Below are 19,945 nucleotides of genomic sequence, written 5' to 3' on the forward strand. Positions count from 1 at the left end.
GAACTGAAGACTTATGTGCACATTGTTTTACCTCTTTGTGTGTCAACATCTTCATTTGTAGATGAAGTGGGGGTAATAATGTTGGTAGCAGACCATAAAAGGGGTGTGTAGCAGGAGATGGTATTCGACCTACAAGGAGTAAGGAAAGTCAAAGTCCACATCAGTAGCACCCAAGGTTGATTTCTATGAGCTTTGAGTCAGACATGCTCCACCTTCCAACCTTCCTACCAATTCTGACACCAGCTGTGTTAGTCCAGGTAGACTAGAGAAACAAGTCCAGGGAGACTCAAACGTGTATAAAAGAGGTTTATATACAAGAGCAATTGAATATTGAGAAGACATTCCAGCCCAGTGCAGGTCAAGTCCATAAGTCTGGTATTAGCCCATATGTTCAGTACCAATCTATAAAGTCCTCTTCGGACTCACGAAATACATGCAATGTCACCACATTCAGGATGATCAGAGGTCAGTTGGTAGAAAGTCTTTGGATCCAGTGGTAATGTCAGCATCTCAACTCTGGCAGGGGTCTCCACATGGCTTCTCCAGGTCCCAGGGCGACATAAGGGAAGGTCCATATAGGTTTTCCTTAGGGATGTCTCACTGGAAGTGAGCAGAGAGAAAGTGTCTCCCACCTCCAAGGAGGAAATACTGAAATTTCAGATTCCTTAGGGGAAGGCCATGCCCACACAGAAGTCTCATGGACTATGACCTGATTGACAGAGTAGACTTCACTCTTAATCCTCTTAAGTCCCAAATTGACACCAGATTATGTAACCACTATACCAACTCTTTCTTCCATAGGTCTCTACTTCTCATCTGGGTTTGATAATTCTTTGCTGTGGTCACACAACTCACAGACACCACTCATGATTATGGCGTTTATTAAGGAAATTCACAGGTTACAAATACTCAGGAGGCAATTCTTCAAACAGGACAGCTTCTTCTCAGATATGCCTACAGTGAGGTCTCTCTGGTCTTTGGCCTCTCAACCATGTAGTCATATGTCCCATAGGCTATATGCTTGCGAAATATTACAAAGGTCTTGTAAGGCTGACAATAAACACCCAGAGGGCGTGCTCTTCTGCCATAAATCACTGCCTGAAGGTAGGATGCCCTTCAGCTCCATGGATTAGCAAATCTAGCTCCCCATTTAAGTGCCTGGAGGCACCCTGCTTCACAAGCCAGCCTCCTGCCCCAAGACACTCAGCTTTACTTACTTACTCTATGGGCTAGAAAGAACACCATTCTCTCTCATTCTGGTTCTTGATTCTGTTGCTGACATTCCTCTTGTACCAGAGCTTTCTCCTGCATCAAGGAGATTCAGTGCACAGGGATCTTAAGGTCCTAAAAGCATGTTCCACTCCTAGATCTTCTCTCTTGCTGGTAGTGAGATCCCCCAATGCTTGCTTCTTAGATGGTATATTTGACACTCAGCTGGATGGCAGTTATAATTAACCATGCCAACATGCACCTCACACGGAATATTATCAGTATCTTCTCCCACCTTCTCTTCCCCATACCCTTCAGGAAAAAATCACTTTGTGGAAGTAACAAAGACTTTAGTTAGTAGAGCCATATTTAATAATTTTTTGCATTGTACAGGGTTAGTGAGTTACTATATGTAACATATTGTTAGAGTTCCTGGAATATGGAAAGAGCTGTTATGTATTAGCTACATAATTTTTATCTGCCTCTATAACAGTCAGAGAAATTTATTCACAACACATAATGCCTGTTAAGACCAGAAGTTGCTATAGCTTCTTATTTTAAAAAAAGAAAATAAAGTTTACATGATGTTGAAGACCATGATGAAAGCTTTAGAGGGAACCCGAAAGGCTGACAGTGACCGAGTACAGAGGAAACACAATTAAAGAATGGTCCTCTTCTCTGTGCTTGTTCTTTGAGCTAATGCCAAAGATGCTGCTATCTGCCTTCTCACCATTTTCTCTGACTCTGGTCCATCCTCTGCTCACTCTTGCTAGAGGTCTGCAAAGGACTTTGAGGCCTGTTTCTTTCCATGTGTGCTATTTTCGAATGCCTCTTAAGTTAGAGCAGGCCTCTGAATTTCTCCTCACCGTCAGTCAGAAGGGAGAAAGTGAAAAGACTGTGTCAGGCGGGAGAAAGAGAAGGTATTCCTTCTCTGGTGCTGCTATTACAGAACCACCACACGTACATAGCTTCACCGAACAAACTTATGGTCTCAGCATTTCCCAAAGCAAAACCAAACTCACTGCCACTGAATTGATTCAGACACCATAGGACAGGGTAGACCTGTCCCTGTGAATTTCTGAGACTGTAGCCCTATGGGAGTAGAAGGCCCCATTTTTCTTCCTCAAAGTGGCTGGTGGTTTTGAACTGCTGATCTTGCAGTTAGCAGCCTGATACACGACCACTATGCCACTAGGGGGCTATAAGTCTGAATTCAAATGCTGACTGTAAGGGAAGACTTGCTCTGTATGTCTCCTGTGTCTAAGAGGTTCCTAGAACAGGGCCCCTGGGCTGAAAGGATGAACTGCGCTCCAGGCTCTTCTTTCTTGAGAATAGTTGGTCCCCCCTCTTTCTGTTTGCTTCTCTCTTCCTTTATTTCTTGTAAGACAAAAACTAATACAGGCCAAACCCCAGGAAACCCTCTTTTACATCAGATGTGAGCAGTGACCTGATTTGGGTGTTCATCTCACCCTAATCCCCTTATACCAGATCAGGGGTGGTCACATAAGATTACGTCTTGATTACATTATTGCATAGCTGTCAAACCAGAGCATCATGGCCCAGCCACGTTGAAAAAATGTAGAGAGGGTCAGGAACAGAGAACAGGTGAGGTGCTGGCATTTGCCCACAGAGAAAGAGGGAGGCAGCGGGTGTGTGAACATGCCCTCTCACCTGCCTGTTTTGATTACCCATGCTAGGGCAACCTTTGTGTCTTTCTCACTTTAAAGTTCCAGCGAAGTTTATTGTCTGAAGTTCAGAGGGCACCATCATCTCACTAAGCCCAGTGCTGCTTCTCAGTGAGTAGGTTTAAATCTAATACACTTGGTCACTGCCTATTTGACTCTTTGTTTTTAAAAGACTTGGAGGCTTCCTCTTCCCCTCCTCCCGTGCAATCCCATCACTTGCCAGTATTGTGTATCTTAAGCGGATGTTCCCACTCACCCAAGGGGAGCATGTTAGGAATGAGTACGCATGTACGGGGCTGATGGTGGAGCTTCCAGAAGCGTTCTTTTCCAGCTCTCATGAAGCTTTCAGCTTGACTGGTGGAGATGGCTTGTGCACAGAAACCAGCTGGAGGAAGACTCTGGGCACTGTACGGAGTGGAATGTTCATTGTCACAAGAGTTCAGGATTCTTTGCGTTAGCCTTTCTCCTCCTCAGCTCTTTGGGAATTGCAGTTTGTCAGTCAAAGGTGGTTTAAAAAAGTTTCAGGGCAACCATTGTTTATTCCAGCTAAAAGCTTCCTGGACTTATTGGAAAAAAAGCTTTCCACGTTGAGCTATAAATATTGAAGCAGATCCTTGGGAGACACATAAATAACTATGCAGTAGCGTGTATATGTGTGTGTAGGCGTAGAACACATTTCCAAAATATATTCCAACCTCTAGGCTAGTCACTTAGATAACCAGAGTAGGCATTCTGGAAAGACAGTCTCGGGCATTAGTGTCCTCAGGCTCCAGAATAGCTCAGGGGTTCTTACATAACACTGTGGGGCAGGGACACGAATCCAAAAGACCCTTCTGGTCTCCCCATTTACTGATATTGCAGCGCCGAGACAGCGAAAGCAAACATCTATACAGGACTCACTGCTTAGTAACATGCTTTACTTCCTTTGGGGAAGGTTATTATTTTTTGGGTGGTGTCCAAGTGATCTATTTTTTGCATTAAAAAATTCCCCAGCATAGTGGTTTAAAACAACAGCAATCATTTTGCTTGCCCATGAACTTGCAATTTGGTCAGTGCTTGGTAGGGACAGCTCGCCTGGTGTCACACAGTCATCTGGAGGCTGCAGGTGACTGCATGCGTGGGAGCTGGAATCAGTTGAAGCCGTGCTCACTCACGTGTCTGGCAGTTGATGCTATGCGCCAGCTGGAGCATTCGTTGGAGCCCCAGGCCAGCACCCCCACACATGGCCTCTCCGTGTGACTGCCTGGCTGGCTGACAGTGTGCTGTCTGGATTTCTAGAGCTCTCCAAGAAAGAAAAGCAGGAGCTCATGGCATGTTTAAGGTCTGGTCTTGGATGTCAAAATGCAGAACTCTATTGGTTGAGGTATAGTTCCTATACAGACAGTAACTGGTTTAATGATTTCTTGGAGGGTATGAGGGGAGAGTGGGGAGAAGTGGGGAGCTAAGAACAATGAGTACAAGAAAGAAGAAAATGTTCTACAATTGATTGTGGTGATGATTGTACAACCTTTCTGGATATGTTTAAATTATTGAATTATGTGATTATGTGCCAATATAAAAATACAAATAGGAAAAACATTTTTATTGTGAATTAGGCAAGGATTTACAGAGAGGAATATCATTTTTATATTCAACAATTCATACACATTTTGTTTCAACTCATCCATTGCTATCTTCTCAATGAACTGTCATGTATCCCATGTTCTCCCTCTGGTTTCTGTTTCCATCCGTTCCTCTTTCCTAACCTTCTCACTCTTAACCTTGGGTAAATGCTGTCCTTTTGAGCTTAGCTTGTTGATTATACTAACATAGGGGTGAGCTCAGTTCCACTCATGAAAAGTGACTCAAGACCTTATTCTTGGGAGTCCTACCAGCCTCTGCTTGACCAGTAAGCCTGATGTCTTTCATAATTTTGAGTTCTAGTTCAATTTTTATCTGACTCTATCCAGGATCTTTTAATGTGCTCCCTTTCAGAGCAGTTGCTCATGGGTGCTGGGCACCATTTAGTTCTCCCGATCTCAGGGGTGTGGAGACTGAACTTTGTGTGGCCCCTCCGTCCATCCGGGCTCAAACATAAGAATAATGGTGAGGATGGCACGGGACTGAGCAGCGTTTCACTCAGTTGTATGTAGGGTTGCTTTGACGACCCGATGACACCTAACAACCACAACAGCTATATCAGCACAACGACAATTGTACTATTTCTTTCCATGTGTCTTTTGATTTTCATCTCTCTTCTTTCCTCTGGTCAGGGAGAGGCCAATTATTCCACCTTAGAGTGCTGCTCAGATGCTTCTAGGACTCCAGCGTTTACTTACCAGTGTAGGACATAGACCACTGTCCTTGTGAACGGTGCTGTTCATCGACCTTCCTGTCCCACGAGATTATGTTTCTGATCACCCAGATATATTTGCAGCAAAGGTAAATGCACACGTACAAATATTCTCCGTCAAACATATATATTTTTCATGGATATGCTCCAACTTCCCTTGCCACACCTATTCATCTTAGGTGTCTATCTAACCATCTCCTTGTATACTGGGCGTCCCGGTGGTATAGTGGACATGCATTAAGCTGTTACCAGAAGGGAAGCAGTTCAAACTCACCCTCCATTCTGAGCGAGAAGATGGGGCTGTCTACTTTCATAAAGTTTATAACTTTGGAAACCCACAAAAGTTCTATTCTCTAGGGTCACTATGAGTTAGAATAAACTCACTAGCCTCTAGTTCCTTTCGCTTTCCTCTTGTCCCACTATCATGTTTAGCCTTCATTTGGGTTTCAGTAATTCCTCCTGGTTACATTGCCCTTGATCAAGCCCTACCAGGCCTCCTACACCATCCTCACCATCAATTTTGGATTACTTGTTGTTCCCTTGTTTCTGAGTTTGTTAACACCTACTTACTTTCCACTTGCTCCCCATTCTCCTGGGTCCCCCCAGAACCCATGGTCCCATTGTTTTCTCCTCCAGCTTGTTTATGCCACCTATTTTATCTAGATAGACCTGCAGAGATAATAAGCACACACACACACACACAAAACAAACAATACAGAGCAAAACAAAGCAACAAAAGAAAAGTCTGTAAATAGTTCAATGTCTGTTTGTTGACCTTTAGGAATATTTTCCGGTTGAATCTTATGGGGTGCCATGGCCTGGCCCCACAGTCTGTTTTTGGTATCCCCTGGGGTCTTCGTTGCTCGGTGCCCCTTTGTGTTCTGTTGAACACCCTCAGTGCTTCACCTCAGTGTGGTGGGGTCAGATCGGGCACAATTCCCACACCGTCGCCAGTGTGGTCCCCTGTAGCACTATGCGTCAGCGAGGAACATCATGTCTTGTAGTGGGGCCAGCCCTATGGTCCTCTCTGTGCTCCATGCAGGATTATAGTCCTCAGGGCTTGGTGGGCCAGGATGTTTTCCACACTCTCTTCTACTCCCTTCATTTGCTCCTGTGTGCTCTGATCAGTCATGTCCCTCTCCCTGAGCTGTAGCTTCAGTGCTGTCCTCGGAAGTGAATTCTTCTGTGGGGCGGGGGAGGGGGGCACTGTCCATGAAGTTGGGATTGGGGCCGACCCCTCAGACCTCTCTATTGGTTCCCTGCTTCATGCTGGGATGTTGCATTCACGTCTTGGAGCACCAGGTTGGAGTCTGGTCCCTCTTTCCCTGTGGAGATATAAACAATACCCCAATACCCTCCCCTTGGGTGGATTAGTGCCCTCTTTCCCCACTACTGGAAAAGGGCATTTATAGATGTCTAAATACAGGCATGTGCATAAGTAAATATATTTATAAATGACAATGGGGAAATAGATCTATGTGCATATACTTATAGGTCTAGTATTAAGGTAACAGATGGACATTGGACCTCTACTAAAGTACTCCGTCAAGGCAAGACCACTTTGTTCTATTAAACTGGAATTTCATGATGCTCACCTTCCCGACATGATCACTGAAGACAAAGTGAGTGCACAAGCAAATGTGGCGAAGAAAGCTGATGGTGCCTGGCTATCAAAAGACACAGCATCTGGGGTCTTAAAGGCTTAAAGATAAACAAATGGCCATCTATCTGAGAAGCAACAAAGGCCACATGGAAGAAACACACCAGCCTCTTTGATCAGGAGGTGTTGATGGGGTCAGGTATCAGGCATCAAAAACAAAAAAAAAACCAGATGATTGTGAATGAGGGTGTGTGTGGAGTGGAGACCCAAAGCCCATCTAGGCAACTGGACATCCCCTTACAGAAGGGTCACAGGGAGGTGATGAACCAGTCATTGTGTAGTATAGCAATGTTGAAACATACAACTTTCCTCTTGTTCTTTAATACTCCCCCTCACCCCCTATCATGATCCTAATTCTACCTTACAAATTGGGCTAGGCCAGACGATGTACACTGGTATACATAAGGGAACCCAGGGCAGATGAACCCCTTAGGACCAACAATGAGAGTAGTGATACCAGGATGGTAAGGGGAAGGTCGGGTAAAAGGGGGACTGATCACAATGATCTACATATAACCTCCTCCCTGGGGGACAGACAACAGAAAAGTGGGTGAAGGGAGACATTGGACAGTGTAAGATATGGAAAAAAATAATAATTTATAAATTATCAGGGATTTGTGAGGAAGGGAAGGTGGAGGATGGAGGGATAAAAATGAGGAGCTGATAACAGAGGCCTAAGTGGAAAGAAAATGTTTTGAGAATGATGAGGGCAACAAATGTACAAATGTGTTTGACACAATGGATGTATGTATGGATTGTGATAAGAGTTGTATGAGCTCCCAATAAAATTAAAAGAAAAATAAAAGAATAAACTCACTAGCAGTGAGGGTTTTAAATTTCCACTTTGCTGCAGGATGACCACTGTTGCAGGATTTTTTATATAACAGCACTTGCATCTGCTGCCTTTAACTCTTACAAACTTCCTAATGATTTCTTCTGTATCTATCATGTTTTCCCTAACTTCTCTCCTTTTGTATATTTTCTTCCCATTCCTCCAAGTTAATACTTGTCTACACTGTAGGCTGTGCCTTCTCCCTTCCATCCCTTACTACCACTCCTAAATCCTTTGTTATCGTAGTGATCTCATGAAATGGCTGCCCCTTTGTGGCTGGCTAATTTCACGTCGGCATAGGAATAATTGTGAGTGGTGCAGCGCTGGGCAGGGTTTCATTCTCTTGTGCGTGGAGATGCTACGGACCAGAACCTACTTGATGTCACCCAACGATAACAATTTCACTCAGGTCATTCATGCTTCAGCGTCGTTTTAGAACATCTCTTCTAGCTCACGTGCACTAGTCTCTACTGAGAAAACATTGATCATCCCCATGCACCAGCCTTCATCATTTATACACATCATTTCCACTTTTAATGTTTTCTCTTTGTCATTTCCTATGCTTCTGAAAGAAATTCTTATGCTTGTCTTTTAGATATGATTTGCTTTTATGTATTGTCAAGCGTTTTCTAAGTTTGATTTATATTTTGCTATAACATTTCATTAGATCATGTTCTTTTTGAATTACTTGTTCTCATGTTCAGGAACCTTGGTGGTGTAGTGGTGACGCATTGGGCTGTGATCTTCAAGGTCAGCAGTTCGAAATCACCGGCAGCTCTGTGGGTATAAAGAAAGGGATTTCTATTTCCATAAAGAGTTATAGTCTCAGAAACTCACGAAGGCAATTCTACCTTGTCCTATTGGGTTGCTTCAAGTCTGCATTGACTGGAGGGCAGTGAGTTGTATTCTGATGCTCAATCTTTTCAAGTTTTATTTCATGAAACATAGATCCTATGTTAATTTTTTTTTAGAAAACAAAGAAAAAGTTAAGTTTAAAAAAAACCTCTCCCCACCTTCCCAATGTACATTCCCCCTATCTTTGTGGTATGTCTACCTTTTTCTTCACGTTGCCGAATATTTCCATGGTTCTAAGTGTGTTTGCTCTGTTTTCTGTTTCTCATACTTGAGTGAAAAGGAAGGATTGCAACGGGGTCGCGCCTCTCGAAAGTACGACCAGTCTATTTGGGTCTCTTCAGTTCACTTGGCTGCAGGTAGATTCCTCCCCTGCTAAATTAAGCTCATCAGATGGCGCATTTAGACACTAATTTTAAAGATCTCGTAGGTTGGGAAGGAACTTGGCATCCCAAGTAGCCACAGTGAGGGAAACTTATCCCTAAAGTTTATTCTCTGTGGAAGTTGATGCACCGGTTGCCAATTTTTCGCAACCATAGCTCAGTGCAGCCCAGCTCCTTTCGTGCATGGGAGGATGGACTTATTTCTGTCCTGGAATGACTGGCCACTGTGTTGAAGAAGAGTCCAATGAAGGGAGAATTGAGAGACAGATTCACATGAGGCCCCAAATTATCCTCATCCAGAAAATTCTCTAATTTTCCACTTACATGTCTGTGTTTGCTCCCTAGCCGAATGGCTCAGCTGAGTTAAAATCCTGCCAATGAGCTAGGGAAAAGTGATACTTCCATGAGGGCTTTCTTGCTCCATCTTAGCCAATTTTTGTCTCTAATTCCAAATTAGAAATGATAGCATTCTGCCAGTTTGTCACACAGTGGTGACTTCCATGTTGGGATGGTGCTAGAAGCTGTCCTACCAGTGACACCAGCAGAATCTACATATGAAAGACAAGTCAAAGGAACCTTTAGACTAAGAGAGATTAGGATGAAAGGCTCAGTGAATCTGTGTCTAAAAATTAGCCAATGAAAATCATCTGGCTCACAGCAGAATATTGCCCGACAGGTGGAGGCTTCAAAAAGTTTGAAAATATTGAATTAAAAGCTGGTGGCATTTTCCCGTGAACTTTTTGAAGTCCCCTTGTGTAGTGTCAGAAGAGGAACAATTGGGTTGGAAAGCACGGCACAATGGCTGTAGCCGGGACTATATCAATTTCCAGGGTGCAGGAGCAGAACTGGGCAATGTTTGTTCTGTTTGCCACAAGGTCACGAAGAGTCAGCGGTGACTTGATGACACACAACAGCAGAGTATTCTAGCAGGGTTTCCTTTGCTTACACGAGCTGAGCTTGCATCACTTCCAGGGAAAGGAGAATCACAGTTTGGCAGGCAGTGGTTTTCTTCCATCTGGAGCCATCTGTCCTTGATCAGAACTCCTCAACATTTGAGGTTGATAGGTCACGCCCTTAGGAGACCCATGGTGTCGTGTTTACCACTTGGGCTGTGATCTGCAAGGTCGACAGTTTGAAACCACCAGCCACTCTTTGGGAGAAAGATGAGGCTTTTCTCTTCCTGTAAAGGATTACAGTCTCAGAAACCCCGAGGGGGGTGGGTCTGAAGAATCATCATGGACCCAAGGGCAGTGCATTTCTGAGTTTGAGAACATGCCCTTCTTTGGTTGAAAGAACAAGATCTTGTCTTTCTTTGATCTCCAGGCTGGTAATCCTTTAGTAATAAATTCATCTAATTTCTGGCTAGGGTAGGGGGTGTCACTCTTGCACCCACTAACCATTCTCCCACCCAAATTTTGGTCTGATTAATTTAGGCTAGGGTTTCTCAATCCCAGCACTCTACACATTGTTGTCAGGAGCTGTCCTTTACATTGTAGGGTACTTAGCGTCAACCGCTGCCCCGCTTATGGTAACTGACATTCTATTGATCCATGTCAGATTTCCCTGGATGGGGACAACTCCGGGTTGTAACCACTGCTTTAATGCTTTCACAAGGTGTCCCTAGTCCTACCATTACCAGCCATGAACCACAGATCCCAGGACCGGGAAGCATCCCACGAGAGTATCTGGTCTAGCCTCCTCTGTCCGGCAAGGGCAACATGGCTGTTTGCACCTGGCTGTTGAAATTAGATGATGAAGCTGAGGAGGAATAGGCAATCGGGATGTGCTGCACTCATTTTGGAAAGGAGGCCTTCGGTCTCCTGCCTTCTGCAGTGTTCACTAGCTCCTTCACAGTTCGTCCCAGCTCGTTGGTAGATACAATCTGTTCGCATAGAAACTCTGCTTGGTAAAACTTCTCTAATCATTATTTCTTTGAGAAAGGGGAGAGTGCTGAAGATGACTTAATTGACAGGCAACGTATACACATTGCCCTCGGAGAAATGATGTTGTCTGATGAGCTGTCTGTTTTCCTGTTCTGTTTCAGGAGGAAGTGAAAGTGAGTGATAGGGAGAGCTGGAAGTGGAAAGGAAGGTTTACCTCCCTGACCTTCAACTGGTTCTCATCAATGTCAAGGGAGAACTAATTATGAAGAAATAGGATTGGTTTGAAGATGTTGCGAAATGGAAATCACAGTGTTTGAGAGAGATGCCACAGCTTCTAGACAGGCAAACACTGACAAGTCTATTGGAAAGAGGATAAGCAGAGAAGATTGTACTGGGTGGACATAAAAATAGTGCGACGGATATTTTTACTCTGTGTGCCTGCTGAAATGATAGTTCTTTTGACATAGGATGCATAGTTATCATGGTGAGTGTTGGAACATTTTAGCTCCTGTGAACCCCCAGTGGGGTCATTAGAGGTCTCCTTTAACTTTGGGGGTGGGAGAGTCCTTTGTTTGTGTGGCTGTCAGTTGCCATCAAGTTGATTCCCACTCCATGGTGATCCCGAATAAGCAGAGTAGAACCGTGCTTCAGGGAGTGTTTGGAGATGTGACCTTTCAGAAGCTGATTGCTAAGTCTATCTTCTGAGGCACCTCTGGTTTGAACCCCTTCGAACCACCAACTTTTGGACTAGAAGCTGAATGCTTTCACCATTTGCACCACCCAGGGATCTTGGGGCAGTCTTTAGGGAGATGTATTCCCAATCAGGCGAAGCTCTGTTGTGTCCCCATGAATCTTCTTTCTCTGAAGAGGCAGCAGTTTATTGTATATGTTTAGAATGTTCTGGAGGGAAAGTAGAGCAATAAATAGATTCTCCCCTTATTCCTGCTCCTGTTCCCAGTGACTTCCTTTCCCAATAGTGTGGAATAAAATGGTTTTTCATTTACAGATGAGAAGAAAATGCATCTCAAAAGAGTCTTATGGTCTTAGAGATAAAAAGACTGATCCAGGCCTGGGGTCCAGGGGAGCTTTGGTCTTTAACATCATCCCATCCCATCCCATCCTATCCCCTACCATCCCATCAATTGGTTGCCTTGTTATTGTGTCTCCCTCATAGCAACCCCATATGTGTCAGAGCAAACACGATGTTCCGTTGGACTTTCAAGGACTTCTGTTTCAGAAGTAGAAGAGCAGAATTTTCTTTGTCAGTACCTTTGGGTGGGCTCAAACTTCCAACCCATCCATTAGCAGCAGAGTATGTTAATGGTATGCACTACCTGGGGACTTTAAAAGAGGATTACCCACTGCCATCAAGCCAGTTCTGATTCAAAGAGGGTACTCACGTGGGCCACACAGTGTTAATCATGAGGGACTGAAGGGTGTGGTAGAAATGACTAAATTCAAGGGCCTATCTTCTTCCTTGGGAAGAATATTATCCATTAAATTGTTGGACTGTTCTTAGAGTATCAGCAATATATATCACTTGGAACAGATCAAGGGAGGTAGTTTCTGTTAGCTTTCCTGCATCAGAAATAAAACCATGTTCTCAAAACAGTGGAGCTATTTATTGGCCAGATTCAACCATGTTGGACAGCTCTTATCCCAAACGGGTGGAGTTGGTGGTCTCACAGAATCCCAGGCAGGTCATATTTTAGGAATTGATCAGTCTTTTGAAGTTCGTCCCAACCATTCTCTATTGCTCAGAGATGTATTTGGAGTATTAGAAAATGAGAGGAAAGATATAAGAACAAGAGATGAGTTGGTTAACTTCTTTATTCATCCATTCATTCAATATTTGTTTATTGACCACTAACAATTGAGCCATGAACTCTTGTAAGCACTGGACAGTCGAGGTCAAAAGGAGAGATTGTGGGGTTGTCTGGGTGTGGTGGCCCCACCAATGCGGCAGAGACTACACTGAAGAAAACACCTGCTCTTCTGTTGAATTGTACCCTTTGATCTGAAATTCAAATTCAGCCACCTAACCACCTTACTTGAGCTGTGGTGTTCATGAGCCCCTCGGCCATTCTAGAAAGGAGTTGCTGTGGAAGAGCTAGTGAGTTACTCTTCTTATTGTTCCCACCGGAGCTCGGGAATCAGTTTTCCTTGCCTTCATCCCTCTGGCACTGGACTGGAGTCTTGTCCCTGTGGCCACATGAACAAAGAGCATCAGTCAGACCACAGTCCAAGTTGCTTGTGAAATGATTTTCTTGGAGAGCCTGAAACCATAAGAGTTTATATAATGAATGCTTTATACACCACCACACGGTGTTCAATTTGAAGGAAACTTACAGACTCCAGATAAAACATTTTCTCCTTAAACATTTATTATCTTTGCCATATTCTAGTTTAGTCAACCAGGGAACAAGGGGATCAAGCCTTTAGCCTGAGTGGAAAAGCACTTTTTAAAAAAAACGCTTATAAGAAAGCTTCAATTTTTATGTTTTTCTTTCTCACCTCCCACCACCCCGCCCCCCTTTGCTCAGTTGGGTTTCAGGCTCTTTCTGGCTTGTCTACTTCAGACTTTGGAAGAGGTAATGACCCTTGAGGCAGGCCTCCATTAAAGGGGAAAACTTCTCTCCCCATTATTCCTTCCTCATGCACGACAGATTTTCCTTGGCTAGCTGCTTGGGTTCCTCTCCCCCCGAATGCCCGTTTGTCCTGGAGAGAAAAGCACATTTATTGTTCTTGGAAGAGGAAAGGGTTGAGCTACAGCTTTTTCTCTGATGAAGCTGCCATCCTACTTTGGAAGCCCCCAAGTAAAGCCCAAAGCAGTTTTAGTTCTCAAGGCTTTCCAGAAAATCCTCCCACATCAGACACTCTGTAGGTGGCTGGGCACTGGACTAAGGAAGGAAAGCCTGGGATTCTGTACTGACGCCTCCATCTAGAACAGTATTGGACAAGTCACTGGAATTTTTTTATTCTTTCATCTCTGATGAGCAGAATGATATCACAGCCTTAGAGAATTACTGTGAAGCTCAAGTGTGACAATGGATGTGAAAGGCATGTAAATTGTATACAAAGGGTCTACATGTGGGGACATCCCATTTGGACTGATTCGTGGGTCAGAGTTCATATCTTTGTGTTTCCTATGCTGTAGCGGTGCTGGTGCCCCATTGGCAGGGGTCTGGGTCATTGGTGGCCACGGCAATGTGGGTTCAATGATGAGAAGGGCAGAGGGGAGCGTGGAGAGGATTGGGTGTGATAAGCAAATGTCAGAGAGTTCCATAGAAAGGGCTGCAGGAAAGTGGCAGCTGGAGGGCAGGTTTTCATGACACGTAGTAAGAGACAGAGGTTCAGTCGGTGTCAACACACAGAACAGGGAGTTTCCTGTTCACATTCATGGAGAGAACACAGCCTGGCATGGGGGCTGCTGGGAAGGGATTCTCCTTGGGGATATGTGAGGAGACTCCCCTGCTCTAGGACCCTGCCATGAAAGTGGGAATCTCAAAAGCCAAACTCACAGCTATTGAGTGGATGCTGACCAACAGGGACCCGGTAGGACAGGGTGCTGTCCTCCCGAGGACACTTTGTAGCCATGTCTTTCAGGAATGATATGATGGGGCTTTGAAGGGAAGAGTGGGGGTAGTTTATGAGCACACAGGCGACCTATCCTTCAGTTCCTTCCAGAAGTAATCAGAGACGCTCATGAGAGGTTGGAGTGCTTGTGCTATTCAGGGTGGAGAAGGAATCAGTGCCATTGAATTTTAACTCGCCTGTTACATGAAATGGAGAGGCCTGGCAAATGAGTGACATAAACTCACAAAGTCATTAATAGAAGCATCTCTGATTAGGGGTGTTGTTTTGTTATGTGTTGGGCTGCTAATCGCAAGGTCAGAAGTTCCAAACCACTGGTCGCTCTCCAGAAGACAGGTTGGGTTTTCTACTACCATAGAGACTTAGTCTCAGAAACTTACAGGGACAGTCCACCCTGTCCTTGAGGGTTGCTATGAGTTGCATTGACTCCATGGCCGTGAATTGTATTCTTCCTCTTTTCAAAAATTATGGTATCTGAATATCTGATGCGCTGAAAGCATGAGGGGGAAAATTCCTGAGACAAGGTTACATTTAAAGTACAAAAATGCAGCTACAGGTTGTCCTGTGTGTCCATTTGTCCTGCAGATTACGGTTGGTCATTTTAGCTCTGCTTTAACTGGTTGGCCAAGTGGTTCATGGGGTGGATCTTGTGTAGGAGTGCAGGAGAGCTGTTCGTGAGCCACAGGGGAATGAGGTGGAAACAGGTGTCAGGTGCACCACGGCCACTATCTGCTCCCAGTACTCAGACAGGCAGGACAGCAAGCTGGCTTGACTGAGTCACGCCTCCGCAGAGCCTCGTTTCAGCACTCTCTGCCTTCATGGAGCAGCCAGCCCCCTCTTTCTCCTGGGGAGCGGCTGGTGGATTTGCTGAACTTGAGTTTAGCAGCCAATTACTTATCCCACTATACCACCAGGGCTCCTTCAGTCGTGTGATAAATTTGCTATAATTGGCTCCTTTTCCTATTTCAGGCTCACCTCAGAAGGTCAACAGTAATTGAGCCATTCTTTTTCACGCTGCGGGACCATGGGAAATCCAAGTTCGGATGATTGCGTCCAGCTTCAAGGAGGCATGGGGCTGTGTAAAAGCGTCTTTGTGACAAGATCCTCCCGACAACGCCATTGAAATGAGGTGTGAGAGCCCTGCAAATCTGGGGAATCCAGGCTGAACCCGCTGCATTAGCTTCTGGGCGCTCAGGAGATCCCTCTCCTCTGAGCGTGTGCTCAGACATGATCAGACCAGGCAGGACGCAGCCGGGCCCACCCCTCCCTTACCTCTGCTGAGCTTGGCCATGATTTAGGAGAGGCCCGAGTCCCATATCCTTCACTGGGGAAGATCCAATTTCTAAACATCAAAAGAGAGGGCTCACCAGGCTTCTTTGGTACCTTGGAAAGCACAGTCCTGCCCTGGAAGGGTCTCTGGAATGCTGTATCCATCAGCTGAGGGGGATACTGCCTATGGCAGATGTAGGCAAAGGCAAAGGCTAGGCCCGTTAGGGATCCAGATAGCATGTCTTGCCAGTGATGCTTTGTGGTAGTCACCTAATCTGGTGTCAATTTAAGGATTAAGAGTGTAGGGGTGGAGATTAGGCTGTCAATCTGGAGATAACCAATGAGACTCTGTGGGCATGGCCTTCTCCTGAGAATTCTGGGAAATCTGTTACTTCCCTCTGCTACTCCCTGGGAGACATTGCAGAAGACAAGATCTCTGAAGCTGGAGGAGCCAAGTAGAGACCCCCGCCATTGCTGAGATGCTTACAACGCCACTGGATCCAAAGACTTTCTATGCACTGACCTGCGATGGTCCTGCATTCGGCATCGTTGCAATCATTGCATGTGTGTCCTGAGTCTGAAGAGGCCTCTTTTTTTTTTTTTTTTGACTTATGGACTTGATCTGGACTGATCTGGAATGTTTCCTCGATGTTCAATTCCTCTTTTATATAAGCCTCTCCCTTATATACATATGCGTGTTTATGAATTTGTTTCTCTGGACTACCCAGACTAACACATGCTTATAGTCACAGGTGCGGGACAGGGCAATCAGAGCCGCACAAAGCAGGGGTGACAGACAGGCACAGAGCCTCCAGGCTTGCCTCCGGCCGTGGGGCGTAAAGCAGTGCAGCTTCCCTGCCAGGGAGAAGGAAGCAAAGGCCAGGCGGGCAAATGCAAAGGAGGAGTGTCCACCAGGGAAGCTCTTGTCCCCGTCCCCTGTGCACATCAGGTCTGGATGGGCTTGTCCATCAGGGAAACCTCGGTAGAAGAAATCTGGGCATGGCCTCCCCACTATTAGTTTTATTCAGTCGGTAAAGACACTATTCAGAGGCAGGGCAAGGCTGGTAGAACCATGGGCTTGGTGGGGAAATACTTGGCTTCCACATACGGGTTCTGGTAAAACCACAGGTCCTCGGGCTGGAGAAGCCTTTGGAAGGGAGCGAGCCGCTCGGTCCACGAGAAGGCCGCAAACAGCACGACTTGCGTGCCCACTTCCGCCCCCAAAGCCACCGCAGCCGCGCCTTCCCCATCGCGTGAACTGCATGAGTTCAAGTTCCTGTGCTGGAGCCATTGTTTCAATCCAGCCCCTTGAGGACTTTGCTTTGTTTCACTGCCCCACTACCAAGCATGATGTCCTTCTCCAGGGACTAGTCTCTCATGACAACATGTCCAAAGTAAGTGAGGTGAGGTCTTACCATCTTAGCCTCTAAGGAGCACTCTGGCTGTACTTATTCAAACAAAGATTTGCTTCTATTTTTCCGCAATCCATGGTACTTCCAATATTCTTTGCCAGCTTCATAACTCAAACGTATCTATTCTTTATTTGTCTTCCTTATTCAATGCCAACTTTCACAGGCATATGAGGCAACTGAAAATACCATGGTTTGGGTCAGGTGCACCGCATCCTCAAAGTAAGATCTTGCTTTTTAGCACTCTAAGGATGTCTTGAGAAGCAGATTTACCCACTGCTATGCCATCATTTGATCTCTTGGCTGCTTCCATGCATACCGATGGTGGATCCCACCAAGGCAAGATCCTTGACAACCTCAGTCTGTCCTCCATTTATCATGATGTCATGTACTGGTCAAGATGAGAGGATTTTGGCCTTCCTTACATTGAGTTGTAATACTTAAGGCTAGACTGCTTGATCTTCATTAGTTAAGTGCTTCAAGTCCTCAATTTCAGCAAGCGAGGTTGTGTCATCAGCACATCACAGTTTATTAATAAGCCACCCTCCAATCCTGATTCCACATTCTTCACATAATCTAGCTTCTCTGATGATTTGCGCAGCATACAGATTGAAACAATATGGTGAGAAGATACAACCCTGACACATACCTTTCTTGATTTTAAATCATGCAGTGTTCCCTTGTTCTGTTCCACAATTGCCTTTTGATCCAGGCATGTGTAAGCTCTGCATTCCAAAGAAGTGTTCTGGAATCTCCATTCTGATCAAGTCTATCCATATTTGTTATGCTCAACACAGCCGAATGCCTTTTCATAGTCAGTAAGATGCAAGTAAACGTCTTTCTGTTGTTCTCTGCTGTCAGTCAAGATGCATCTGCCATCAGTATTATTTCTTGTTGCACATTCTTCTGAATCTGGCTTGAACCTCTGGCAGCTCCCTGTCAATGTAATGCTGCAACTATTGTTGGATGTTTTTCAGCAAAATTTTACTTGCCTGTGATACCAATGATGCTGTTGTATAATTTGAGTAGATTGTTGGGCGAACCTTTCTTTGGTATGGGTACAAATATGGATCTCTCCCTGTTAGTTATGGAGTCCTGGTTGTACAATGGTTAAGCATTGGGCCGTAATCTTCAAGGGCTGAAGTTTGAAACCACCAGGCACCCTACAGAAGAAAGAGGGGGCTTTCTGCTCTCATTACCAGTCACAGTCTTAGAAACTCACAGGGGCAGTTCTCTTAAAAGGTTGCCTTATAAGGTTGCTATAAAGAGGCATCAACTCAATGGCAGTAAGTTTGGTTTTCTGAGTTTTTCCAGTTAGTTGGCCAAGTATCTGTATTCCACAACTCCTCCCATTGACAAATGACTTCTTCCAGTGCTTCGTCAGCTGTTGAAATTGCTCAGTTGGTATTCCATCAATCCCTGGAGCCATTTATTTTTGCTAATGCGTTTAGTGTAGCTTGTACTTCTTCCTTCAGTACCATTGGGTCTGGCTCATATGTTACCTCCTGAAATGGTGGAATGTGGACTAGTTATTTTCGGCACAGTGACTATGTATTTTTTCCATTGTCTTTATTTTTCTTCCAAAACAATTTTATTAGGAGCTATTCTAGACATCATACCATTCCATAGTTCAATCATATCAAGCAATGGTTCCAATGTTACCACAATCAGTTCCAAAACATTTTCTTCCTTCTTGTACTCTCTGATATCAGCTCCCCTCTACCTGCTCCCTCCTAGCTCCCAGCCATTACCAGCCCCCCAGGAACCCTTATTCTAGTTGTTTATAAATTCACCTATCCTGGGTTTCATATCCACCCCCCCCAAAAAAAACTATAGAAAAATACATGAGAGAGTCAAGAAGCCTACCAACAAAGACAAATTACAAGAGACTAACCCCAATATGAAAAAAACAAGAACACAGATAATATTATAATATTATAAGCCAAATCAAGCCCATCAAGTCATCTTTCTAAGACTCTGCCTGGTAACCAGGCTGTTCCCATTCGTCAATTATGGCTACAGGGAAAGCACTGGCGGCTAGTCCCTGGGGAGGTCCTGAGATTTGTGAGATTCCTAAGAGTAGAACGGCCCTCAGCTGGGGCGGGTTGAAAGCAAACTCTTCATTTCCTGGCATAATCATGTGTATTAGTCTCTCATTGCTGCTGTAACCAATTACCACAAATGTAGAGGCTGAAAACAACAGAAGTTTACTGTCGCCTAGTCTAGAAATCGACAGTCTGAAAAGGATCAGTACCATGGCGACCTTTATGCAGCTCTGGAGAGAATTCACTTTCTCACTTTCTCCAGCTTCTGGAAGCTTTTTGCACTCCATGGCTGTTAGCCTCTTTTTCCATATTCAATGTCAACAGCACACTATATCCATATAGCTTTCGCCACATCACTTGCCCTCCTGGTTTTAGCTCTCCTGCCTCCTTTCCTTACAACAGGGGTGTCAAACTGGAAGCCGGCAGGCCGCCTGTAGGCCCCGAGGTAATTTTTTTGTGGCCCATGATGATCTGAAATAAAATAACAACAGAAAAGATTGTTATGAAGAAAATAGCACTCAGGGGAGATCGAGGCAATACCGTACACACCACAATTCCCTCGTTAACCCTTTAACTACTGAAGACGAGTATACACGTGGCCCAGTGCCTTTCCTTGGGGGTCTGTGGACGTGTATCAACGCGCTGACTCAGTTCAGGCGACGTTTGGAAGTGATATGTCCTCCACTCTCAGGGTCACGTCATGTAAACAGATCCCAATAGATAAAAGATTAACAAGAGCACTCTGGGTGGTGTGGTTATGAATCATACCTAGGGGCAGCGCTAGTTAACATT

General features: G+C 44.9%; 1 pseudogene; it reads right to left on the reverse strand.

The window, feature by feature from the left end:
- The window catches only part of LOC142439984 (phospholipid phosphatase 5-like), a 77,114-nt pseudogene extending 57,674 nt beyond the window's left edge, over positions 1–19,440 (reverse strand).
- Positions 19,441–19,945: the final 505 nt, after the last annotated feature.

The sequence above is a fragment of the Tenrec ecaudatus genome, chromosome 2 (genome assembly GCF_050624435.1).
Source record: "Tenrec ecaudatus isolate mTenEca1 chromosome 2, mTenEca1.hap1, whole genome shotgun sequence".
In the NCBI taxonomy this organism is placed as follows: Eukaryota; Metazoa; Chordata; class Mammalia; order Afrosoricida; family Tenrecidae; genus Tenrec; species Tenrec ecaudatus.